The sequence below is a fragment of the Pseudonaja textilis genome, chromosome 3 (assembly GCF_049901715.1).
Source record: "Pseudonaja textilis isolate UNSWEBS1 chromosome 3, rPseTex1.2, whole genome shotgun sequence".
Lineage (NCBI taxonomy): Eukaryota > Metazoa > Chordata > Lepidosauria > Squamata > Elapidae > Pseudonaja > Pseudonaja textilis.
In genome coordinates, this window is record NC_141992.1 from 172,310,052 (window position 1) to 172,337,653 (window position 27,602).

The following is a 27,602-nucleotide window of genomic DNA, read 5'->3' on the forward strand; positions in this document are numbered from 1 at the left end:
AATATTTGCTGCAGAGCGATAGGAGGGAAATATTGATTATTGGAAGCCTTTGTTTGAGGATTTTGATGCTATGCAATGTTGTTCTAATCTAGGATGGGAGTATTTTGATACTGAAAATAGTACACTAGTGTCAATGGGAGGGAACATGGGAAAATTAAATAGCACTATGATGCAAACCCCAGCCCTTTTCTACATGAGTTGTGATATATTACACATGCATTAATGTAGCAAAGTTGGTGGCAAGATTACACAATGTTTTGGGTTTTTTTGCCAAAAGCAACAGAAGCGTCAACATTCAAAGTTTATTGGGCTACAAATAACATGACTGTCAGGTTGGTTGGAGCTCTTCATATCTGAACTACATATAAAAGTAGAAATTTTAGAAATAAAAATGGGCATTAGTTCAGTCCCACATATTCAAGCTATCCACATCCTTCTCTATTATATTTCAAAGAACTATAAAAACATGGCTCTTTAGAAAGGCACTTAGAAACTCCTGAAAATGCTGCTCAAATGGAGAAAGATAGGTTTATGTTATTGAGCTTTTGTGATAAAATACATTTTCTTTGTAAGCCACTTGGAGTCTTTGGAATTGGAATAACATTTAAGCTGTTATTGTTATTATTATTATTGATCACATAGTCAGCCAGATGTTTAGACTGGATATCTACTGAATCCTTCTCAAGGACCTGTGAGAGGCAGATGATATCATTTGATAGCGTAGAAGGTGTTTTTTCAGGATGTAAGATGTTCCAAATGAAGCTGCCTTTTGCAAATGACTGATGGGGGTTTTGTCAATGCTGATGCTATTCTAGTGGTGCTCCAGTTCTTCTGAGATTGCACTCAATGTGCCTATTACTATTGGTACTAGCTTTGCTTATTTTGCCACAATGTTCTATTTGTAGGTCTTTATAATTTATTATTTTCTCCAGTTCTTTCTTTTGTCTTCTGCTATCTCTGTGTTTATTACTGACAGTTAAGTCTGAGGTGTTATGTGGCAAGATTCTGTTTGAATTCTAAAGTCACAGAACAATTTAGTTTCTTCATTTTCTATTACTTTTTCTATTTTATGGTCACACAGGTTCTTGCTGGCAGGCAAATGGTATTTCCTGCAGATTCCTCAATGCACCATTGTTGCTACTTTGTCATATTGTCATTTATAATCAGTCTATGTCTATGACTCACCTTTTCATTGTTGCGTGTCTGCACCCATAATGCAATGTGCATGGAACCCCACCCTCACCCCTCACCCCTCTGCACATGCACACATGACCCCCTGTGCACTGCTCGCCTCTGTGCATGCGCGCGCATCTCCCACACATTCCCATTCCCCTGTGCATGCATGGCAGATACCTGACAATCAGCTGGCTGGTGGAAGGCACAAGTGCATGTGCAGTGGACCTGATCCGGGGCAACCTGATCCGGGGCAATGGTTTGCCAGATGGCAGAGATGACTCTCCGTGCCACTTCCAGCATGCGTGCCATAGGTTTGCCATCATAGGTCTATGTAATCTTCTTGCAGCAGCTAACTAGGTGGTTCACTGTTATTTTATTACTATTGATCTATTGATTACTATATAATGATTCATAAATTAATTACTGCTATCTTTTGTATGTTTATCAAAAATGCACTTTGCTCTCTAATATTATTGACAAGTTCCAGATCTCTATACCTTATAATTGGAGGCAATAGATGATTCATAAGATGAATTTAAAATGGTGATGTTATTAAATTATCACAAAGACTTGTTAATTTATCTAACAGCTAGAGACCATTCTATTCATATTATTTTACTTCAGATTGGATCTTGTTCCTCTGACTATTTCTATTACATCTCTTATTTAGAGAAATACCTCAATTTTCAAATCATTCTTGTGTTATAACAACTAGAAGGTAGCTTCATATTCTCCAATTTCAAATATTTTATTATTATTGAAAACTCCAGCCTAATTACCTTTCCATATGTCTTATAACAAAAGATGGTGACTTTTTGCCAAGGATAAAGAGATTTTCCAGTCAGATATAGCACTAGCATGTTCACTGTTTATTTTTTCTGGCGTAAGACCTTTGTTCCTCCAGCTCAAAATAAATGTTAATTTAATAGTACAGGACAGAGTTAAATGCTGGAAAAGTTATCCAGCCCCATTAGGGCTTTTGCACAGTTTTAAACTTTCTCAGAGAGAAATCCCTTTAGTCACAGAAGGAAATGATTTTTGGAATCTCTCTTGGTCAGCTTAAAGTATTAAATCTTCACAAAATTTAACATCCTGCAAAAGCCATTTTAAGTCCTATGATAACACTTTATGTAGTGACTGGGCTTTTCCCCCCTGTCCCAATAGTCTGCAAAGGATGGGACTTGTTCTCAAAAAAAGTTTTTAAAAAGCCCTGAATACTCGCAAATGCAATATCTCTCAGTTGAAACCATCCAATAGTCATGGATGTTTTGTATTCATGCAATTATAGTTAGCTATTAATTATAAGATTGTATACACAAAACCTCATTTTAAGCCAAATGCTGTAAATGTATATTATCATGTATGACTTATAGGATATTTATCTATCTAGCCATTATCTAGCTATCTAGCTATCAAGCTTGTTATGCTTGCATTAATGTCCTTCATATGAGATCTTCATTGATTTTCTCCTCAACCTTATTTGATTTCCAGCCAGGAAAGAACTGGAAATATATCCTGCATTTAACATTCCCAGTTTACTTTATGTCATGATCTTCTCCACTTTTTCTGCTTTTCACTATTTTATATTATAAACTAGCTGCAATTGTAGGAGATTTCTCTTCTTTCCAACACATGTTGCACAGACAAAAGCAATTACAAAAACATTGTTTTCCCAAGGGCTATGGCTATCTCCAGCAGGCCTTGAGAAACTATGTTGAGAGCAAGAGAAGCTGGAGATCTGCTATTTCCATTACTATCACATTTGCACTGATGAGCCAGCTAAGTGGATGGCTTATGGGATGTATTGAAAGAGGCTGACTTTGGTGGCTGAGCAAAGAGATTAGACAAGATTAAATTAAACGAGGGAATAATCTATGTATTCTAGGAAAATTTGGCTAGGAATTAATCTAAGTATTTTCTGTGTTTTTTTAGAAAACCTATTAATCTAAGATTGGACAATCATTTGTTTGAAATTGTATAGGGTTCCCTACCTAAGCAGGGGGTTGGACTTGACAGTGTCCAATTACCTTCCAACTCTCTTATTCTGTTTTAATGATAACTGTTATTTGGATCGTCGTCAGTCATTATTTTAGTGAAAAGTTTAAAAGTACACAGATTTACGGCATGCGCGCGCGCACACACACACACACACACACACTGATGTTCATATTATCTTCCTTTTTAAGCTCCCCTGGTAGGTATTATTTCCATTAAAAGTGTTCTATGTAATCTCCGGGTAACTGCAATGGCCATATGACTCTTTCAGTCACAAAGTTTCTTATAGTATCAATGCATTAGGCACAGAAATATTAATGGTTGATAACTGTGTGCATCACTCTTTATGTTCTGAAACATCTGTTTATACAGGTTACAGGCAATACAGGTCTTGGGGAAGCCACATCTTATGCAGCTATTTAACAGAATAACAGAGTTGGAAGGGACCTTGGAGGTCTTCTAGTCCAACCTCCTATTCAGGTAGGAAATCCTATACCATTTCAGACAAATTGTTGTCCAATCTCTTCTTTAAAACTTCCATTGTTGGAGCATTCACAACTTCTGGGGGCAAGTTGTTCAACTGATTAGCTGTCAGAAAATTTCTTGTTAGTTCTCAGTTGGTTCTCTCCTTGATTAGTTTCCATGTGTTGCTTCTTGTTCGGTCTTCAGATGATTTAGAAAATAGGTTGACCCCCCTCTTCTTTGGGACAGGCCCTTAGACATTGGAACACTGCTATCAGGTCATCCCTAATGTTTTTAATTTACACCAAATGCCTGAAGAAATAGTTGTTGGAGAATTGAATATCCTTGGGGATAGGGAAAATAGAAGACATTCCCTTGTCCTTTCATACATCTATTTTCAAGGGCATTCTATCCCAGTGAATTCTATTCATCTAATTTTGTGAAAGATTGCTATTCCTAAGCATTAATTTCAAAGGTCATTAGACTAATAAATAAAATACTTAAACTTTTCATGATAAACCACCCTCCTGTCAGGTTCCATTATTCCCGTCGGTAAATAAAAGAGAAAATCAAACCTTCTGCCAATGTTGTTTTATCTCTGTGGTGAAAACATGGCACGAACTGATGACCAACAAACTGCTTTTTGTCAGAGCTGCCTACTAAGTGATCCCCACCACCGATATAGCTGCGCAACACCCCCACCTCCACCACACCCTATAATCTTCATTCTGCATACAAGGAAAATGCCACTTCCCAGATGATTTGAAACCCATGCCTCTCAGCTGTTGTTCATGCATGTGCAGCACCTTCCCCAGTCTCCATTGTCCATTAACGCTGCTCAGGTGGCTACTGCGCAAACACAGGGCATCCCCCCCTTCACCGGTCTTCATCGCGAGTGCAGCGAGGACCCAAATGACCGTCCACACACACACACCCCAGAATGGCAGCCCTGGTTCTGATAGGGCTGACACTTCCTATTTCCCCTTACCCCTGGACAATCATAGGAACTGATAGGTAGCACTGCACAAGTTCTAAATTCAAAGCCAAGTTTTCTAACTTGTTATATTTCTGTTATGCTATGACAAACCTATTAAAAGTTTTGAGTCCATAAAAGTAAAAAAGAGTGAAATTTGTTACTTCATTTTGCTTTATTCATATTTACTGTTGTCCCAGACCTGTCTTTATCTTAAGCAAACCATTTTCATCACCAAAGTATCCATTTGCAGCAGGATTCAACCAGAATTGCTTAATTACAGTTACTGTATATGATAAGCTAATTTGGTGCAATCATTTACAACAAAATCTAATTATATACCCTAGATCATTGCAAATTTTCTTTGAGGCTATAATAAATTGTGCCAAAACCTAGTCAAATCATATGGTGAGGATTGTCTTTGTATGGCTCACCAGGTGTGCATTTTTGAGAAAGATTTCCACCTGGGGATTATTAATGCAGTTTACTTAATGCAGCTACTTGTCATGTAACAAGCACTCCTTAATTTCGCACATATTGCTGTTTCCAAAATTGCAAAAGCTGGGAGATTGTCAGAACTTTAGCAAATGTGGGTTAGGCTCTTAAATTTGGGTAGATCAACACCTACTGTACAGTAAAGTCTCTCTTTAAACTTACTTAAGAAATAGGTGATATCTCCATAAATGCAACTTTGATTGCTTCTGTCTCTTGAATAAATATTCGAATTATAACTACCATGTTTCTCATATAATAAGGCTGGGTCTTATTTTATTTTGAGCCCCCTCAAAATGGCTAGGCCATCTTTTCAGGGGTGACTTAATTCCTTGCATCTTAGGGCAGGCGGCGATGGCTTGGATGTTGGCTTCGGTGTTGGTGGGGCACTTCGTATCGGGGTCAACGCAGGCAGCACCATATCTGGGAGTGCAACAAAAGTACTTTATAATGGCAAGCCCCCCACCACCATTCCCCCCATTTTGCATGTTTTAATATAGGCCTTAATTTGGGGGGAGGGGCTTAATTTCATTTCATGCCTATAAAACATGCTGGGACTTCCTATTGGGGGAGGCCGTATTGTTGGAGAAACAAGGTAGTCAGCAGATTTTTTTTCTGCAGAATTTATATTCTACATACTTGGTAGAACATCTGGCATATATTCATAGATCCTGCAAGCATTTAGCTGATACACAGGTTCTGCTAGTCTAAGAAAGAAAAATTAATAGGAGTATTTCAGAAGTAAGGCCGGAGCAGAAAATCTGCATTTTCCACCAACCAAATATTAAAAGTACTCTCCAGTGAAAGCTTTTTGGACCTTTCTGCATCCTAATTTTCATTAGACTGAAGAGCATATATCTTTCCTCAAATCATATGCAACTGCTTATTATTACTATGTGTGAATTGCAGATATTCTTGTATGAACCATACAGGGTTCCAAATTTGAAGGGTAGAATGCAGATTTTAAACAAATTAAGAACCTGGCCACCAGCAACAGGATAAATGAAGGATTAAAAGTGGGCATAAAACCGATTTTCTTCTTCTGAATTACAGTACAATTTTTTCCCATCTGTCTCTTCTGTATGGCAATCTCATATATACTTTTAATTCCAGAGAAGATAATTAATTTGTCCAGTGATACTTGTGCAAATTCTTATAGGAGTTATCGCAATTCTGCTCATCATTCTGAAACATATGTACTCTACAATTCCAGGCTCCCACTTGATGAAGAAGATAATGATTGTGGTGATGATGATGACAACAGTGTGGGAGTTATCTTTGACTCACTTTCTGAAAGTAAAGTAGCATATTCTCTATAGGAAATGTGTTCCGTAGAAAATATTTTGGGATGTCCCTTATTTCAGTGCTCTCTTTTCAAAGTGATTATAAAGTTGCAACAAATCTATTTCAATTGAAGGTCTAATGTTGGTGCTACTGGAATTGAACATTGCTTTGTTGCCTGCATCAGGTCTTGACATAAACTCTGAAAAACTGCTCAGACTATAACGAACACGTTCTCTCTCCTCTTTCAAAATATATTAAGATTTTTCAAAACCAACTTTATTCAACATATCCTATAGAAACAGGAAACAAGATTGTATTTTTCCTCCTTATTACTGGAATGGATTGAAAAAACAGGTACAATCCCATTCGTCTTCTATATCTAAAGTACTGTATTTCTACTTTGGAAGTTCTTCAGAATGATCAAACTTCTTATTCAACTTCTTAAACTTCTTATCGCAATGCATGCCAATGGAATAAGACTCACACCGAGGTCCATCAATTTAGCTTTAGTGACAGTGGAAATGAGGCTAGAATACAAAAGCTTGAAAACTGAATAAACAAAACTGCTCAATTCATTAATGTGGGATCTTGGTGAACTCTTTGAACATCTTCCAGATTGCTTAACAAGGGCTAGCACCTCCTTTTTAACTGGTAAGGCTGAAAAATATATTCATTGTCACCTTTTGAAATTCCTTCCTCTCTCTCTCCCTCCCTCCCTCCCAGAGTTCTACCATAGCAAGACTCCTGCATGGACATTGATTGTTGGTCTATTAATAAATTAATAAAAAATAAAGATTTAAATCCTGACTGAGCCTTTTTGTCATCTTTAATTATGCCCACCTCCAAGTCATTTTTAAGTTCTCATTTATAGAAAATTAATTAATGTTATTACCTATGAACTTAGCAAATATGAACTTAATGCTTAATGGAATGCTACTTCTCTGTTTTTTTTTTCAATAGTATAGTGCAGTGGTGACTAACCTTTTTGGGCTTGTGTGCTGAAAATTATGCACACACTTGTGTGTATGTGCCAGCACCCAGAAGGCAATGCATGCGGGGGGGCCTGTGCACATGTGCATGTGATGCCCCCTGCATGCCGTGCATTTCTGTGCATGCACATGAGACCCCCCTGCATGTCATGCATTTGTGCACATGTGCATGAGAGCCCCCTGCATGCCCCGCATGTCTCTGCGCATGCACGCAGGTCTCCCACACCCCCTTCCCCCTGCGCACGCATGACGGATACCTGACAATCAGCTGTTGGGCAGGCAGCGCACACCTGCATGTGCAGTGGGGCTCTTCTGGGCGACCTCTCATGTACTGACAGAGGTGGCTGTGCATGCCACTTCTGGCATGCATGCCATAGGTTCACCATCACCTATGTGTATATAAAATTACATCGTCATTGAATGATATTAATTTTGCAGTTTAGCAATAAAAAAGATTTTACTGTGATTGTTCTCCAAATGAGTGCACTTTTTATGGATTATTAAAAACAAATTCCTCTTTTTCAGCACTGAACATTTAATACAAATTTGGCATGTTACATGACCAGCTTTGCCAAGTGTTCAGATTTTGGAAAACAATAACATTCATGCTGATTTATTGACAGGCTGGTCCAGATGTTGGAAAATGTTCTGCATTCAATGCTGCCCCCAAGTGAATTCAGCCAGAAAGAGAAAGTGGCATCTTAACTGCAGTTTTTTTTAACAGTTGTTTATTCCTAGATCTCTCTCTCTCTTTCCAATGTGACCCACTTAAATTGCAGCATCCACTCATCTTCTTCTTAGCTCATTCTTCTTAGCACAGAAAAATACTGGAAGAAAATGAACAGAAGGGAGACCTCAAGCAGTAGAATTTCAAGATGCAAAGAATCAAATGTTGAACCAAATGTAGATTTAAATGTGAGAGGAATCTGGACCACAGTGGCAGTTCAGGGGTAATTTGTGAAACTGTCAGCTTCTGTCATTTTTGTTCCTAATTTGTTTGAGGAAGAAGGAATGGAGGAATGTAAATCTTCAGTAGAATGGTTTACATTTTTCCTACCTTTAGAACAGCAAAATCTCATATTATTATCATCAAGTATGACTGTCTTTACAATAGCAAGAATTTTTTTGTATGTGGCATATGCATATTTATAATTCATAACTTAATTATTGTTAAATGAAAGTCATATATGGGTACAGAATGTAGCATAACATATCCCAGTGTATGTATTTCCATTCTAAATTTCAGGATGCCTGCAACTTATTCTTTTTCAGGGAAAACAACTTTATGCAGAGCACAGAAAAGAAGCAAGAAATAGTATGACAAAGTAATTCAAGATGTAAATTTTTAATCAAGGAAGAGATTACATAGCTAAATTGATTTGCATCAACTCCAGTCACTATGGTTCTCTATACTTTTTCATTCTTACGCACCGCCTTTCTCTCTAATACATATGCATGCTGCTTCATACTTTGTCTCTCATCCTGTAAACTTTTCACCTTTTTTAAGAATTTCATCCATTCTATCTATGATCTCCTCATTTTCCCTCTCCTCTAAATATACAGTATTTATTCTTCATTCATGTACAGTCAGAAGTTCCTTAATTTAAAAGACCATCTGGAAAAAAGGTGTGGAATCTAAAGTTCCACTTTGCATAGATGTAAAAGTTAATCTATATATCTGCAAAATGGAAGATTAGAATTGACCATCGAGCAGTAATTATTCAACAAGAAGCTACTTCTTTCGCCATGAATTGAGCTGAGGAGAATAGGTGATATAGGCCTCCACTTTTAACTCTGCCACTTAGCATCTAAAAATGTTCATCACAGGGAGGACTCCAGAAAAATAAAAACCTTTTAAAGAAAATAGAATTTGGCAGGCAGAATACATTCACACAGCTCCCACAGTGCTGTTTTCTGACCAAGCACACAAGATTGGGAAAAAATATAACATTGTCTAATGTGAATTGTTATAACTTCTATAAACACCATCATCTAAGTCATGCTAGATTTCATCAAAGCAAGTGCAGCCAGAGGCAGTAATATCATGTGTGGGATTTCCCAGACATTTTATTATTATGTAATCCATTTTTTAAAAAAATTTTTAGTTCTTATCTACACATTTATGTTTTGACAAACTGAACTCTACTGCCTTTTTCTCCCACAGAAACTCTGTCAAACCAATGCTAGGTCATGACATTCTGTCTTTATGCAAGTTTGTCTGTAATAAAGCTGAGTCTCTGTGAACTGCCATCATAGCAATACACAACAGGCAAATTTCATTTTTTTTCCTGAATGTCATACTTATACTCTTCTCCACTCTTCAGTTTCACTGCTTACTGCATCTAGCAGAAGCTAAGGTCAAGATAGAATTTAGACATAGCACCATCCATGTTACTATTTACTGTGCAAGGAAGATTAGCTAACTTTAATCACCAATCGCATAATTATTGCATCAACTTTCAATGGAATGAAAGGTTTAAAATGTGAAAGATATAGGAGCATAGATCACCCTGGGAATAAAGTAGACAGAATATGAACATTTTAAATAAATTCAGTAGATTAAATTATGGGAAGTTCACATGACATCTCATCTTTTCCACAGACTTATGACATCAGCACATCATCCTTTTTTCTTTAGATCAGATTCTGTGGTTTTAGTACTTCTCCACTGTATCTCTGCATCACTTTAGTGCCAGTGCTAATTTGCATATTTATATATTGTTGGTGGGCTACAAGAACAACTTAAGTCTATTTTGAGCTTTGTACCCTTTTGTTTTATTTTCAATGTTGCAATTGGGGTGTTTGTTTTCCTCTTACTGAGTATAGTGAAGGGAAAATACCAACCTCTCCATAAGTTACCAATCTCAGTGGCAGAATATGAGTGCCTATTTAACATAAAAGCTGCTCTAATGAAGGAACAGTGAGGGGGATTGGAGAAGAAAGTTGAGGAAGATGACAGATATCTGAGACAACAAAGGAAAGCCTGCAGAGAAATATGTGGTTTGTCCCCATCAGCCTGCACAAAGAAATTCACAAATGAAGGCAAATATATATGTGTTAGAAACTTAGGATAATGTTGTTAAGTATTCATTGATGCCTCATTAATATTCATGTGCATAATCTGTAGAGTGGACTCTGATGTCAGACTCCACTCATTGGTCCAGGCACTGGCAAGAATAATGAAGCTCTGCCAATGGCTGAAATGTTGGACAGCACTGGTTATAAAAGCCGGTACCTGCTGCGGCTTGTCGCTTTTTCCCCCTATACTTTAAAACAAACAGTTTTCTTCAACTCCTACAGTCCCACCTCTTCCTTCTGTGTGCCCACTTAACACTGGCAATGAAGGTGGGATCCTGAGGAAGACAAAGGACTTTGTGGCACTGTGGCCATCTTCTGCTGACTATTGGGCTCAACCGTTTCCAGCCTTACCAGCAGTCACGTTGGCCCATCAGCCACTATCCATCCCATTCGAGCCAACAAAAGAGAAATTGCCTTCATATATGGGAAGGTTCAAATTGAACCTGGAAGTAAATGGACTGCAGACAGCATCTGATGCAAAGAAGAAGGCTTTCTTCTTAACCTACTGTGACTTGGAATTCTATGAGCTTGCAGAAGCCCTCGTCACAGACGAACTCAAGAACATCTCCTGGGATGAGGTACAGTGGGCACCAAAAGGACACTTTGATCCTACCCCATTGTACCTGGCAAACCTGTATTCAGAACTAATGAGTGGGGGAGAGCATCAATGAGTTTGTGGTTGCCCTCAGAAGACTATCAAAAAACTGTAAGTTTGGCAATACTGAAGACATGATCAGGGACCGGCTGGTCCTAGGGCTAAGGGATTTGACCTTACAGAAGTGACTGCTCACAAGGGAGGAGGTGTCTTTCAAGGAGGCATTAGAGGATGCCAGAGCCATGGAAATCTCTGACAGCTGCACAGCCCACATCAAGGGAAACAGCAAGGTGCATGCCACCTATGCCGAGAGGAGATCAACTCGAGACCCATCCAGCTTGGAGGGCAACAGAGAGGATGAGGAAGATGTGCACCATGTGAAACCCAGCAAACCAGGGGCACACAAAGAAGCCAAGCTTTGTGGAGGCTGCAGAGGAAATCATCCCTGGTCTACCTGCTGCTTTAAGGAAACCATTTGCCGGTGATGTGAGAGAAAAGATCACATCACAGAAGTCTGCAGAGCCAGCCAGCCGACAGACAGGCAAGGCAGAAGGGCCTATTCACTCACCAGGACCACAGCCAATACAAGAGCAGCAAGAAGCACCTGGGTGCAAAATTCAAAAAACAAGATGGTGCCCAGGAAGAAGAAACCCACTACACCAAGGTGGTTTATACCCAAACACAAGTGAGGCACACTGATGCCTACTAATAAGATCCTAACCAAGGTAAGGATCGATGGGACCCTATGCCAGATGGAGGTGGATTCAGGGGCCTACATCTCCATGATCTCCTGGGCAGCCCTACAAAAGATCAACCCCCACATCAATTGGAACCAACTGCAGCCACAACAGATCATCCTAAAGGACTACCAAGGCTGCAGGATACCAGTGCTAGGAAGAAAGTTCTGCATCATAGAATACATGGATTTCAAGGGACAACTGCCTCTGACTATTGTGGATTGGAACCTCCACAGCTTGTTAGGGTTCACCCCCCCACACACTACAAATCAGCCTCACTGGCATCCACACAACTGCAACAACCCTGCTGACAGCGGGAACAACCTGGATGCCCTGGAGAAGGACTTCCAAGATGTCTTTAGCAGCAAATTGGGCAAGTACAAGGGGACCCCAATATCCTTTAACCTAGATCCCAACATAGCCCCAGTCCGACTGAAGTCCTGGAGAGTCCCTTTTGCTCTATGGCAAAAGGTTGAAAAGCAGCTAGACAAGGTAGTTGCTCAAGGGGTCCTCGAGCCAGTTGACCATGCAAGGTGGGAGACCTCCATAATGACCAGTCAAACTCAATGGGTCAGTCAGGATCTGTACTGATTATAAGAGCACATTGAATCTCACACCACAACAAAGCACATATCTGGTGCCGGTAGCGCAGCACCTTTTGCATTCCCTGTGCTGCAGAAATTTTTTTGCAAAATTGGACCTAGCCCAGGCTTACCAGCAACTGCCTGTGCATGATGCAACCATGGAAGCCCAGATGTTTGTTGGTTCCCCATCCAACAATTTGTTTGCCAAAGTTTTCATCCTGCTTTCAAAAGCACAATGGCTAAGTGCTTGGAGGTCTGGAAAACATGTCTGGCCTACAACTATGGTTACAAGTATTGAGGTATGTTCTTAAGTCCAAAAACTATACAGTAATGACATCCATTCACATCTATCTATGGGATTTTACATGCAGAGTAAATTGTGTCTTAACTGCTTTTCTTTCACAGCAACAACTCAGATGTTGAAGAAATGGATTAGAATACTTGTAATGTGTACTGCCAACATGTGGCTTGTGGGGAAGGGTGAGGCAGTTATAATTTATTTTTCTTTTTTATGTGGGATAGAAAGTTTGCTGTTAAGAGAAGAATTCTAGCTGGTTACACAGTGGGGCATTGAGTGAATGACAGCTTATGTTCAGCTGGGTATCTGGAGAAGGCACCAGTTGGTATACAGTGATTTCTGCCTTCTCTCAGCACTCCATGTTAGCTGCATAAAGCTAACACTTGGATAGCTTCCAAATATCAGGAGGGATTGAATGATAGAATTGGGTTGGGAACAGTGCCATATGGTTCTTAGTTTATTCATTAAAAGATAGAGGCACAGACCAATTCAATCTGAATCCAGTTTTATGGCAATAATTTTTTAGATGTGTGTACATGCCTGAAGTTTCTTTGGCAAGATTTCAGAAATTGTTTGCTATTGCCTTCTTCCTAGGACAGACAGAGAACCCAAAGTCACCCAACTGTTTTTGACCTAAGATGGGACTAGAACTCCAATTCTTCCAGTTATGATATCATAACCCCTACACCAAACTGGCTGTCACTAAGAACCTTACCAAATTAAAAATTGTAGCAAACATTGAATTATTTCAGTGATATGCTGTGAAATTCTCTGCTTTCCTATTTGCTTCCGATAGTCTTCAGTTGTTGTTGTTGGTTTTTTCATTCTGTCAAACTCTTTTGTAAGTAGCACTTTTTATATAGAACATCAAGATTAATGACTACTTTGGAAATCATAATGACAGTTTCCTTGTGTGCTTTCTGTTTTCCAGAGCTATTACTGAGATTTGAGAGGAAGCCAAAGCAGCTGTTTGCTGGATTTTCGATTACTGGAAATATGGCTCCTATTGAGAACCTGAAGCAAATTTTGGGTACACAATGAATAGTCAGCTATTCAGGTTTTCAAAAGCCCTTTGTATTACACAGAAATGGAGGTCTGATCCAAGACATTTTTCTTCTGAAATTATATTCCTTCTTATATAAGACAAAGTATAACATGGCAAAGGCTAGTGTTGTTTTGGCACTTGAGACAGAAAATTTCACAAGCACTTCTTTCTCTGATGTTGTGTAATGGGGAACCACACAATAATAATAAATGAAGAAACATTTAAATTGCTCAGTTTTCATCTCATCCAATCCAAAATCCGAGGGTACCTGAGGAGACTTTAGCCTGACAGGGCAGACTACAATCTGTTGATATGTCTCATACACAGATATTAGAAACCTACTGAGAGTTAGTATAAGATTTTATGTAAAAAGCAACTGTTACAAGCTTTATATGAACTTCACATTGACAGACCAATGTACAGAAGTAGTAATAAAGAAAAAATGAGATAAATATTGCCCAAATTATCTTTCAGAACTGAAGGAAAAATAAAGTAGATGAACTCCTGGAAACCTTGGGTGGAAAGACAACATATACTTGCAATTGCTTGGGTGATCATAAAAAACCACCTTTATATTGCATTTGCCTAAGACCACCCCATATAAAAACCTTGAAGTCAAAGAAAAGTTTCATGCTGCTATTTTATATTAATAACATGAAGAAAATATATGTAGTTGTCAGGAGTCAAAAATGACTTGATGGCATATAACCAACTCTGGGTCTCTGGAAAAGCCCAGAAATGGATTGTGTCTTTCTCTACCCTTTCCATGGGTAGAGGCCAATGCAAGTGGTAAGGAAGAACTTCTATTGGATCAAGCCTACAGGCAAAGACTAGTATATCATTGATAAACATTTTAAAAGTAGACTCCTTAAAGATTATTAGTTGTTGTTTTATTGTGATATTGCCTTTGATAATCAAAATCTGCTTTATCCAATGGTGGGTGCTTGTAGGAGAGAAACTAGCAGAGCTGGAGTAGTTAAAGGAGACATCAGTTTAGAATTGTTTAATGGCCACAAAAGAATGAGGTCCAACCTCCTTTGAAAATTGTTGATCCTTATATAATTTGGCTTAGGTGCAACTGAATCTGACAAGATTTCTGTGTGCAGGTTTTAGCAATCAAACAATATGGATCTGATTTTTCACACCAATGTTATTATTAGCTAATATTGCCACATTTATAGAGGATTTCTACATGTCATATCACCAGAAATACTTATGCTTGACTATGATTTGTCAATTATTCTAAATGAACTTGGATTAAAGATGTGTAATAAGGAATAAAAACATTTTTTTCCATTGGGAAAAAGACAACAAAGAATTCAAACTGCTATAAAAGGTGGATCATGGGTAAAATTTCACATCACTTATAAAAGCAATTCAAGAATATCTCTTTTTCCAAAGGTGTGCAATCAAAAGCCTGTCATGATACTTTTCTACCATATCAAGAGTAGGAATCTGACTAATCTACTAAAATCTCTCTATTCTGAAATGTGGATAAGAAATTATGTCTTTCACATTGGAAAGGAAATAAATCCCACTGTTAAAATGAAAAGGTATTCTAAAAATGTCATAGAAAAAGTGTGAACATCCATTTTACAATGCTATACTTAAAAATAACAATTTAGAGCCCATATTTATTCCCTGTCATAAACTAGACATAGCTTATTTGCCCAAGAACAATCCTCTAGTCCTTTGTTTGTCCGATTTCTTAGACTATTTTTAATTTTTAAAATATTGGGAACTAAATGGTTATAAAGCAAAGATTCTTCTGGTTTCTAAGCCACATAAATATTCTTAGAAAATAAAATGGAGATGGCTACACTCCAGTATTTTTGGAAGTATGCCTCTATCTCTGGAAACAAAAAGCAGTAGGTTACTTGCAAACTAAGAATGGCTAATTTGTGGCTTAGCCATAATACATTCACCATAGAAAACATTTTATGACCAGTCAATAATCACAATACTATGATCATATTCATAGTGTTGTCTTAAAATTTGGAATCTGCCTACTGGTCTAAAGTAATTGCTTAACTCTTGTATAGTATTTATTTATTTGTTTAACAAATTTTAATGGCCACAGAAACAGACACATAGGGGATTATGGGTGGTTTACAATATTAAAAACCCAAAACATAAAAATCCTATGTATACAGTTAAATATGTACAAGAAGTCTGAAAATTCTTCAGTACCTTGGTATTAATCCTAAATCCAAATGAGAACCATATAACTTGGAGTGTTTTTACCTAATTCAAGCAGCAACACTAATTTCTATTTGTTTTCTTTTTAAATCTATGTTCTGTGAGGAACAACTTTCAGTATGAAGTTCACAGTTTTGGATGGAAGGACAAGCACCACCTGCTCTCCTCTCCCAAAAAGGTGATTTTCCCCCTGTGCCTTTTGATAATATCTTTTGATGCTTCCTAGTATTCTAAAATTCCTTGGTGACAGTGGAATGTCTTTCGATTCATGAAAATCAGGTTTGCCTTCAAATGAAACTGATCTTTATTATTAAGCTTTTTGGGGGTCAAATCATCAGGATCGTGGAGGCTATCTTGGAATTTCCTCAGCTCATTATTTTTCATCTTCTATTCTCTGACACTGTAAGAAGCTTTTTCTTTGGTTATCTGATTGGCTTAAGGACTGCATTTTCTTTATGGAAAAAGATAGATGAGTTAATATTGTCTATGCCTTTCTGCTATCTCTTCTCAACATTTAGTTCCAGTCTATTCTATATCATTATTCCTTGTCTTCATTTTATATGAAATGTCATAGCCCATTTGATGGAAATTTGCCACAGATATTCCCCCATATAGGATCCATTTAGTTCCAATTTCATTATGATCCATCTCATAAAAAAGTTCCTTTGGCAATTTCTATGAAATGTAATATACTTCTCTTTAAAATAATATAATTTTATATATGTCATGCCAATTTTATACAAAATATTATTTGTTTGTTTTCCCATGCTAAATATTAGGAGGGTAAAACTTCAATTCTCTCCCCCCGCACCCCGGGTACAGGCTACTGAATTTAAATAAATTAGGATTATTTGTCTGTAGGGCAGAACAGAGCCGAAGACAGAAGCCTGAAGATGATAAATGAGACTTCATCGAAACATTGCCTAGATACTTCGAATCTTGTGCGGGAGAAAACCCGAACACAACCAAAGATAGATAGATAGATAGATAGATAGATAGATAGATAGATAGATAGATAGATAGATAGATAGATAGATATAGCATTCAGCTTTGTTCGGGTATTTCCCCACATCATTGTAGTTGTGCTTTTAAAGTTGTAGCAACGTTTTGGCAGAATCTCATCTGCCATCATCAGGCTTCTGTAATATATATATATATATACTTATATATGGATCTTTGGTTGTTCGGGTTTTCTCCCGCGTAAGATTTGAAGTATCTAGGCAACGTTTCGATGAAGTCTCATTCATCATCTTCAGGCTTCTGTCTCCGGCTCTGTGCTTCTCAGAGTAATGTGAGATTGCAGCTGCTTCCTCCTTTTAACTGCCAGTGGGGGTGGGACTTGATTGGGTGGGGGCTTGGCTGTGTTCTGATTGGTTGGGGGTTAGCCGTGTTCTGATTGGTTGGAGCGTGTTCTGTTCAGGTGGGGGCTTGGTTGTGCTCAGGTTAGTCTTAGTTGCTGGGGATTTGAGCTGGTGAGTTGTGATATTGCTGTTTGGCTTGAGTTCGTGGTGGTGCTGCATCTTCATAGTGGGTGTCGGTTTGCTTCATGTATGGCTCGGAGGGTTTGAAGTGGGTAGTGATGCAGCTGCAGTGCAGCTTCTGGTCCATGGTCATGTCTCATCTTCTGAGTGGGTGTGAGTCTGTTTTTACATGGAAGTGTGGTGGTGGCATCTTGTGTGGCTCTCATGGGTGTGGGTCTGGTGTCCTTCTTCATGTGACCCACACCAGACCCCACCCATGAGAGCCACACAAGATGCCACCACCACACTTCCATGTAGAAAACAGACTAACACCCACTCAGAAGATGAGACACGACCATGGACCAGAAGCTGCACTGCAGCTGCATCACTACCCACTTCAAACCCCTCCGAGCCATACATGAAGCAAACCGACACCCACTATGAAGATGCAGCATGACCACGAACTCGAAGCCAAACAGCAAGATCACAACTCACCAGCTCAAATCCCCAGCAACTAAGACTAACCTGAGCACAACCAAGCCCCCACCTGAACAGAACACGCCTCCAACCAATCAGAACACGGCTAACCCCCAACCAATCAGAACACAGCCAAGCCCCACCCAATCAAGTCCCACCCCCACTGGCAGTTAAAAGGAGGAAGCAGCTGCAATCTCACATTACTCTGAGAAGCACAGAGCCGGAGACAGAAGCCTGAAGATGATGAATGAGACTTCGTCGAAACGTTGCCTAGATACTTCAAATCTTACGCGGAGAAAACCCGAACAACCAAAGATCCACATACAAATACCCGCGAGAACCTCAGAAAACAAATACTTATATATATGTATACTTCTGAAAACTTGCCAAGAAAACTTCAGGGACTTTTCCAGGTAATCTCCAGAAGTCAACATGTCTCAAAAGCATGCATCCACACCCACACACCAGAGAGGGAGGGAGGGAGGGAAGGAGGGAGGGAGGGAGGCAGAGGAAGAGCTTAAAGTAGGATAGAATTTCTGGTGAAGGGTGGAATTGGTGATAAGTAACATAGTTGTAAAATGGTTGGTGAACAAACCTGGGGAATTTATTCCTAATTCTTAGGAAATTGCTAGAAATTGTTTGTGCTTATGGCATGTATACTGAAGAATTCTGGAGAAAAATAAGCAAATTTACACTTATATTTAGCTTAGCCAAACATTTTTATTTATTTATTTATTTATTTTGATTTATCAATTGCTTACAAGATAATAGGTATAAGTATATACATAGTTATGAATACATGAAATGGGTACATGTAAGAAAAATAAAAGAAACAATAGGACAGGGATGGTAGGCACATTGGTGCGCTTATGCATGCCCCCTACAGACCTCTTAGGAAAGGGGTGAGGTCAATAGTAGACAGTCTAAGGTTAAAGATTTTGGGGTTTGGGGAAGAAACTACAGTGTCAGGTAGACTATTCCAGACATTGACCACTCTGTTGCTGAAGTCATATTTCCTGCAATCAAGTTTGGTGCAGTTAACCTTGAGTTTGTATCTATTGTGTGCTCTTGTGTTCTTATGGTTGAAGCTGAAGTATTCATTGACAGGTAGGACATTGCAATGTATCATTTTATATACCATACTTAGATCAGACTGAAGACAGTGTAATTCAAGATTTTCTAGGTCTAGAATTTCAAGTCTGGTGGCATAAGGTATTCTACAACAAGTAGAGGAGTGGAGAACTCTTCTTGTGAAATATTTCTGGACTTTCTCAATTGTGCCAATATCAGATACGTAATGTGGGTTCCAGACCGATGAGCTGTATTCGAGTATTGGTCTAGCAAATGTTTTGTATGCTCTAGTTATTAGTATAATATTACCAGAGAAAAAGCTGGTAGGATTAGGTTAACAACTCTTAATGCCTTTTTGGCTATGTAGTTACAGTGGGCTCTAGCACTTAGATCATTAGAGATGAGTACTCCAAGGTCCTTTACAGAGCTTGGATCATCAACAAGGTCTTGACTATTCAGCCTGTATTTTATTTTCTGATTTTTTTTGCCAATATGTAAGGCAGAGCATTTATTTGTTGAGATTTGAAGTTGCCATTTGTTTGACCATTCTGATACATAGTCAAGATCTTTTTGAAGGGTAGCAGTATTGTCTGTGATATTGAACAGCTTTACATCATCAGCGAAGAGAACGCAGTTGCTCTTAATATGATCACAGAGGTCATTTATGTAAAGTATGAAGAGAGTTGGTCCCAGAACACTGTCTTGGGAGACACCACTATTGACAGGTACAGAATTTGATAGGATGCTCCCAATTTTGACCATGTGTTGTCTGTTTGACAGGAATGCTTCTATCCAGTTATGCAGGTGTCCAGAGATACCATAAGATTTTAGTTTTAGGAGTAGTTTGTCATGTACCACTGAATCAAAGGCTTTACAGAAGTCTATGTAGATTGCGTCTATTGTTTTGCCCTGATCGAGTTGTGTAGTCCATATGTTTTTGCAGTGTAAAAGTTGCAGATTACAGGATAGTTTTTTTTTCTGAAACCAAATTGTTTATTGAAGAATAGGTTGTTTGTCTCTAAGTGGAGGATAATGGATTGGTTAATAATTGATTCCATGACTTTACAGGTGACGCAGCATAAGGAGATTGGTCTGTAATTTTTAACTAGGCTGGGGTCTCTCTTTTTGAAGATGGGGATGACTTTGCTGGTGACCATAGGTTAGGTAAGGAGCTGGTCCTGAAAGATTTTTCAAAGATTATATTTAGAGGTTCGGCTATGGCAGTGGATAGCTTTTTTAAGAAGTAGGCACATATTCTGTCCAGTCCAACAGATAGAGATGGTTTTAGATTGTGCAGTGCTTTTTCAACATTGTCTTCTCTAAAATCGATATGTATTAGATCACTAGTTGTCTGTGGTTCGACTAGGAAATACTGGGCATGATCCATTGCTGTTTACGAATACTGAGCCAAATAATGTGTTAAAGAGGTTGGCTTTAATGGTGTTATTGTTGCAGTCTTTACCATTAGGTCCTATCAGGGGTGGGATGGACCTTGAGTCTTTTAGTTTGTTGTTTACAAAATTGTAAAAAGCGCGGGTGGAATTGGTACGTAGAAGGTTTTCCTCTTGTTTAATGTGATAATTGATGCATTCAGTCTTTATCTGGTGGCATAAATTTTTGTATCGGCTTTTGAAGTTGGCAATGTGACCAGATTTGTTTTTCCACCAGAGTTATCTCTTTTTGGATTGAAGTTTCCTTATTGTTATGGGTAATCTGTTTTTTTGTTTTTGTTTTGGGAGTTGTTATTGGTACATATAATTTGATGACTCTTTTGATTTCAAGTAAAAATATGTTGTAATGGTCTTCAACAGTATTGCATCCAGTGAATAGAGATTGCCAATCAAGGGATCAGAGATCATTGTCTATAAGATCATAGTTTCCTTTTTCCAAGTTATAATTGGGGATTACATCATTGTGATGATTTTTGTGTGGGCATATGTTGAGACAAAAGTCAATCACATTGTGGTCACTGTTGGAAAAGGATTCTTTAGTTTGTATTCCGTAAATTGCTTTCAAACTATTGCAGAAGATGAGATCGAGGCAGTTGTTAAGTCTAGTATTGTTGGTTACTAGTTGTTCCAGTCCCAGATTTTTAACAGTATTGTAGAAGATTGCATGTATGGGTTCAGTTGTACATTTGTTTAGGGTCCAGTTAATATGAGATAGATTGAAGTCACCAAGAAAAATAAAAGCATGTGGGCAGGAAGTTGCCCATGTTAGTAGTGAATTTCGCTTGTTTACATGTTCAATGTCATAATCAGGTGCTCTGTAACATAGTAAGAATCAAAATGTGATATTTAAGGATAGTTCACAGATGATGGTCTCAGGAAGGGCAAGCTCCTGGGTAACTTGGATGTTTTTTAGATGTAAGGATTTTTATAGAAGATAACAACACCACCTCCTCTATGAATTTCATGATCTGATCAATAAACATGATAATCTCTTACTGTGGTAATGGAGTCAGGGAGAGATGCATTGAGCCATGTTTCACAGACAAATATGATGTCGAATTTAGCCATATTTAGTAAGAGGAGAAATTCAGGTATTTTATTCACAAGGCTTCTTGCATTGAGTAGCTTGCATTTAAGGCTAGCAGTAGTTGGAATTGAGGTAGTTCAGGGCATGCGTGCCTAGTCTTGGGTGATGGTGGATTGGTTGAAGTAGGGTTGTGATTGAAGGTTAAAGCTGAGTTGTGGAATGTGTGACTTACTTTTGATACAGTCAGCATGGTAGTCAATGTACAGGTCCTTCTCTCCATTGTCTAGACATTTTTTGAGTTTTGTGCGGAGTACACAGGAGCGGGCATGTTGCTGTATCATTAGGTCAGGATGAGAATGGAGGTTCTTATGGTTGGTGTTGCTTTTGGCAAGTGAATTTATAGTATAAATGAATTTATGTTTGCTTGATTCATTTTTGCAAATGACCCTGCAGAAGCATGGGGCCACAGAGCCATCTCTGTTTTTGAGCACTCGGCCAATGCAGGAAATGTCAAGTATTTCATCAGGGGAGATGGTTGATGCTTGATAATCACTGATGATGTTTTGGACAATTGTGATGTCCACATTGTCATTGATGTCCTCTAGACCAAATAAGATTGGGATATCATTGTTTGTCTGATTTATGTTTTTTTGTGAATTGGGTTGTGGATTGGGTTGTGGTTGTTGGATAGAGATGTGGTTTGTAGCAATTGGATGTTCAGGTTTTTGTGTTGTCTTTTTTTTCAAAGTTGGATAATTTTTCTTTTAAAGCATCCAGGGATGCTACTATGGTGTCAAAGAATGTTATTCATGTTTCTATGGTATCAGCTCTTTCAAAACAGATCCAGTTTGGGTCTGCATGATTTGCAGAGATATGGAAAGTCATTGGATGATTCTAGGTATTGAATCATTTGCTCGGGTAATCCCAAGCAGTCATGATGAGCTTATTGGTTACATAGAGAACATTTGATGGAATTTTCATTATCCTTTAGAGTTTTATAGCATTTAAGGCATGTACAGGAGTCTTGTGGTTCATTGGTGAGGATTACCTTCTCTTTAGGTTGTGGTTTGGCATTGGATTTTTTTCTTGGCATGGTAGGTTTGTTAAGATGGTATGTTGATTAAATTATTTAATGAAACAGGTTTGGGTAATCAATATAGTCAATATCACACCAATCAATAAATTGCAATAATCTCTCTAGTGAAATAATTTTGCTAAGCAACAATCAGCCTAATCAATTAATTACACTAATTGTTAATCAATTAATTACACTAATCATTAATCACACTGTTCAATTAAATTCACTAAATTACTAATTTTACTAATCAATTATATTACATGAATCTTGATCTTTTAAACTAATCAGTAATCACACCATTTGCACTAAACACTCTAATCACACTAATCAATTAAAACAATAAATCAATTAAACCATTAATAAATTATTTTATAGAAATTGATTATCTAATCATTGATATAGGTAATGAGGTAGAAAAGTTGTAAGTTTTGAGGTAATGAATTAATCAGTGTTTTGTTGGGTATATGGATACTCCAACTGGTTTGGGTTGAATAAATATATAAACCTAGGATTAAGTGCTATGTAGCTTTAAGCACAAGAAACTGCAATGTCATTGTGGGTGCGGTTGCAGGCAGCCATATAGGTAGGAGGGGAAGCGTAGCCCGGCTTCTGGATGCAACTGTCTGAGTCCGGCTTCTGGATGCAACTGTTTGAGTCACTGGCTTCTGGATGCACCTGGTTACTGTTCCAGGTCTGCTGCCTGCTGTGTGTTGGAAAGTCTATCTGCTTACCTTTGGAGGCTACTGTGCCTGATACCATTTCACCTGAACACAAGGACTGTTTGTATTGGTGAGCTGAGGATTCAGCATTGTACTTGAGAGAAAGGTATCATAACAAGAAGATTACAAGCAGATAAAGACATTGTATTTACTGTTTAAAAGACTTGATAACTGGATTGATAAACTGGATACTGACATATGGACTGAATGACTATTCTTAATCTCTGTATGAATTAAATACCTATTTAAACCACAAACAGTGTATTTGTCTCAAGTGTGTGTATACTCCTGGGCCCAGCCTCACTCTCATTTGGCTGCCTGGCTTGACTGCTGCTGCACACTCTGCTAGGGGGTTTATCCCCAAACACTAACATGTTTGATTATAGTAATGATAGTATTGAGAGTCTGCAAGGAAAGGGTTAATTGTTTTACTAGTAGCTGTTATTTACTGGGTGGGAGGTAATTATTGCTCTGATGGCTGATGCTATTACGCTGTAAACAATAAGCTGTAACAGGATGTTCAAAAGCATGCTGGATTATTGAAGGAGAACCAAATTCGCTGAATTAAAATACTTTAACTACAATCAATATGTCTCTGAAAAAGATTGTTTTCCAATAGTTTTCCAAAGTTCTTCAAGTTGAGAAATAGTAAAAATACAGTCCAGAAAAGTGGGTTAACCAGTCCAATCTGTCCTTTACTTTTAAAGTTACTTCTAGCTGCAATATCTTTTTTTTCTTTACTAAATCTGACAGTCACTCCCGATCGTTAATTGCAGCTAATTTCCTCCTTTGAGTCTCACTTTCCAAGGAAAATTCCACTGCAGAAATTGGAGTGATTCTTACCAAGACTAAGCACACTGTTACAAGATCTTTCCTTTCTTTTTCACTTCCATCTCAGCTTCTTTCCTAGCTTCGATTCAGCCATGCTGGCGGTTCTCTTTTTAGTTCGGATGGAGAGGTTTTCTTCAGGTCAGTCGAGGAGACTCTTCTCTCCTCACGACCACCAAAGCATCCCTCTGCCTTTACCACCCGTCCAGGGTGACTTTCAGCTCCTAAGAGCCTCAGGGCTTGAAGAAATCAGCAGAACTTCATGGAGCTGCCACTCGTCCGCACAGCTTTGTTGCTTTGCCGGAAGTTGATCTTCTCGCCAGAAGTTTATCTTGATTTTGCTGCTGTTAATTCTTGCTGATGTTTTAATAAGTGAACTAATCATCAATTTATTCTATTTGAAATGGAAATGGAATAAAGCAAGAGGGGGAAAGCCAACAAGCTAGAGAAGCCCTCAAGCCAAGTGCTTAATACTCATGAGAAACCTCCAAGTGGAATAAGTTCTGGAAATCTTATGCAACCAGTAAGCTGAAGAAAAGGGCTAAAGACCAGGTTTTCAAGGGGAAAGGTTCCCATAATCATGAAAAAGTCTAACTTCAATTAGGTAGAGAGAAAAAGCTGGGGGGCAAAATGTAATTTGAAAATTGATTATAGAGTAAATTTGGGCCATTTGCAGATTTTGCTTTACGAAGCATGTTTTGGCCCTAAATTCACTGAAATGGTACTAAGATGCTACCTAAGGAATTGCAAAGTGTAATTTTGCTTATAAGCACAGGATGACGTACAACATTGATAAGTTCAACAAAAGAGGAATGGTTATCAAAAGAAAAAAAACTGAAGAGAAATTTAAATTTACAAGGAAGAATTATACATACAGTTTCATCCATGTGCAAACTCAAACAAGATTATATAAACTATGCAAATCTTCAAAGGGATGGTGCAGTTTGAGAATGCTTCAATCAAATCAACCCCATCAAAGAAAATTCACTAATCAAAATAGAGTTCAGTTCTGAAGCAACGAACAGAATCAAGATACTTCAAAGTACTTCATATCTTGCTAAACACATTACTTTTCTGCTGTCTGAATAGACAGTGTTGAAATCTCACTTCTATACTGGGAAATTATGGAGAGTGTTGAATGATATGATGGGTTCTCCATGAGTATCCAGCCTATTAAACTCTCTGTCTGTTAGAATGCTTTGGAGATATAAGAGTGATTTTTCTTCTTTAATGGGTAAGCCTTAACTTGATTCTCTTTTATAGTTATGGAATAATGCACATTGGGATTGATCCTGCCAAGTCCATTCAACTCTCAAGATTCTGATGTCGACTCAGGACTGACCAGTATAGAAATTATTTTAAATCCTGCAAGTATGAGTTAAGTTTAATTACTTGATGAATTAGTGCCAAACAAACACACGGACAGCATTTGCTCAAACCTCTTCTGTTTTTAAGGTAAAGAAGGCTGTGAATTCATTTGTTTGATTCCTTTTTCTTTCCCTATTCCCTGCCTTTCTTCTATGTATTATATCTCACTGTGGAAGCCTGCTTCTACTGTTTTGCTAATTAATAATTAATAGAATATTGCTAGCAAGCCACACTTTCTCATATTTGGGTACAATTGTGTTCTCCTCAGGATGACTCAAGCTGTATTGAACATCCTGACACCCCTTAAAAATCTAATGTTTACCATTAGCCAAGCTACAAGAGCCAATACAAACAAATTAATAGATTTTCATTTTTTTAAAATATACTTTAATTGAATAAATTTTAACAAGATAACAATACAAATATTAGAAAAGAAACAGAAAATAATGAGAGAGAGAGAAGCAACTTCCAATCTTTTTGAGGGCAATTATAACTGCCTTTTAATTTTATCTCTCTCAAGGGTTACAACATATCCCCTCCCCAAACTACACTTTGTAATCTACAAAATCATAGACCACGACCTCATTTTTCTCACTTTTTCCTAACAAAATGTCTGTAAGAGGTTTCCAGTTATTGATCAATATAATTGTTGATCTTTCTTTAATCAAACAAGTTAATTTTGCCATTTCTGCTAGTTTGGTCATCTTTACCAACCATTCCTTCATTTTGAATATTTCAGAGTCTTTCCATTTTTGTGTACACAATAGTTTGTCATATAATCCTATATAGAAATATTCTCCCATGTCTCTTTTCTAATTGACTATTCATTAATCTCAGCAAGAAAGTTTCTGGTTTCAATCAAATGCTGACTTTTAAAATCCTTTGTATCATTATGTATATTTGAACGCAGAAATTTCTGGCTTTTTTATAAGTCCAACAGAATATTATCATTAGATATTCTATAGAGGCCTGGCTGAAAACAGTGAAGCTAGTGATTAGGAGTCTCTCCCCTATCCTAACCTTTTCGCAACCACAAAATCCAATGCTCAGATGCAGCAAAGTACACTATTCCACAAAGGCAAGGAAACAATTATTCTTCAGTGTCATGCCAAGCACAGAATCTCAACATTTTAAAAGTAAACAACTTTGGACAAGTTCTTACTTTTAATCTGGGATGAGACACTTACTGGATTAGTTCAGTATATCTAGACACTTTACTGAACTGTTTGGAACCCCTGTGCTATTCTTTCCTTATCTTTGTCCTAAAGAAATATGGAAGCGATATTTCAAAAATAGTGCTAAACATTTGAAGATATTCAGCTGCAATGCTTTTAAGTCTCCCATCCCTGCTATTTTTGTTTCCTTCTTCCCAAAACTGAAGCAACTTCAGGACATTCTGATATTTTTCCATTAGAGCATATGGACAAATATTACAAATCAAATCTTCAGGTGATCTAAGTAAAATTGTTTTGCTCTCAAATTTCAGGTCATAAACTTAATTCAGGTCTACAGTAAATTTCAATTTAAAAAAATACTACATCAGTTCAGTATTTATTTAAAAACACATCGTAATTTAACCTATAACTAAAGTGAATAAAAACACGTGTAACTTGAAAACTATTTTAATAATATTTTAATAATAACAATAATGATTACATTGAGAGAACTAATTTGATGTAAACATTAAAATACTGGGTTGGGAAACAGGAGGCCATGCTTTGCAGTGCTGCCTGAGGAGTGAGCTCAAGCACTACCCTGAAGATGGCAAGTGGGACCTTGCCGAAACGTCACCAAGATATTCTTAATCTTATACGGGAAAAGACCCGAACAGGAACACAAAAATAAGACATCCTAGATCTGAATGAATGAAATAGTCTTTGTTCATTACATAGTTGAATGTGCTGACAACAAAATCACACAAAAATTATCAATGGAAATCAAATTTAGCAACCCATGGAGATCTGGATTTGGAGTTACACTTGAATTAGAAAACCAAGGAGTATACGAAATCCCTTGCACTGCCTGCCGCACCACATACATTGGACAAACTAACAGAAGAATAAGTGCACGCATTGAAGAACATAAGAACTCAATCAAAAAAGAAGAACCAACCTCTTCCCTGGTCCAACACCTCAAAGCCACAGGACATGAGATTGACTTTAAAAATACCAGAACTATCGCCAAAACCGAACACTTCAACAGCAGAATAATCAGAG

At 37.8% G+C, this 27,602-nt stretch overlaps 1 long non-coding RNA gene across 1 annotated transcript in view; it reads right to left on the reverse strand.

Moving 5' to 3' along the window:
• LOC148126425 (uncharacterized) overlaps positions 1-27,258 on the reverse strand; it is a 402,020-nt gene extending 374,762 nt beyond the window's left edge. The window contains exon 1 of the long non-coding RNA XR_015743253.1: positions 27,210-27,258. This is a non-coding gene — a long non-coding RNA (uncharacterized LOC148126425). The remainder of the gene's footprint in view (positions 1-27,209) is intronic.
• Positions 27,259-27,602: the final 344 nt, after the last annotated feature.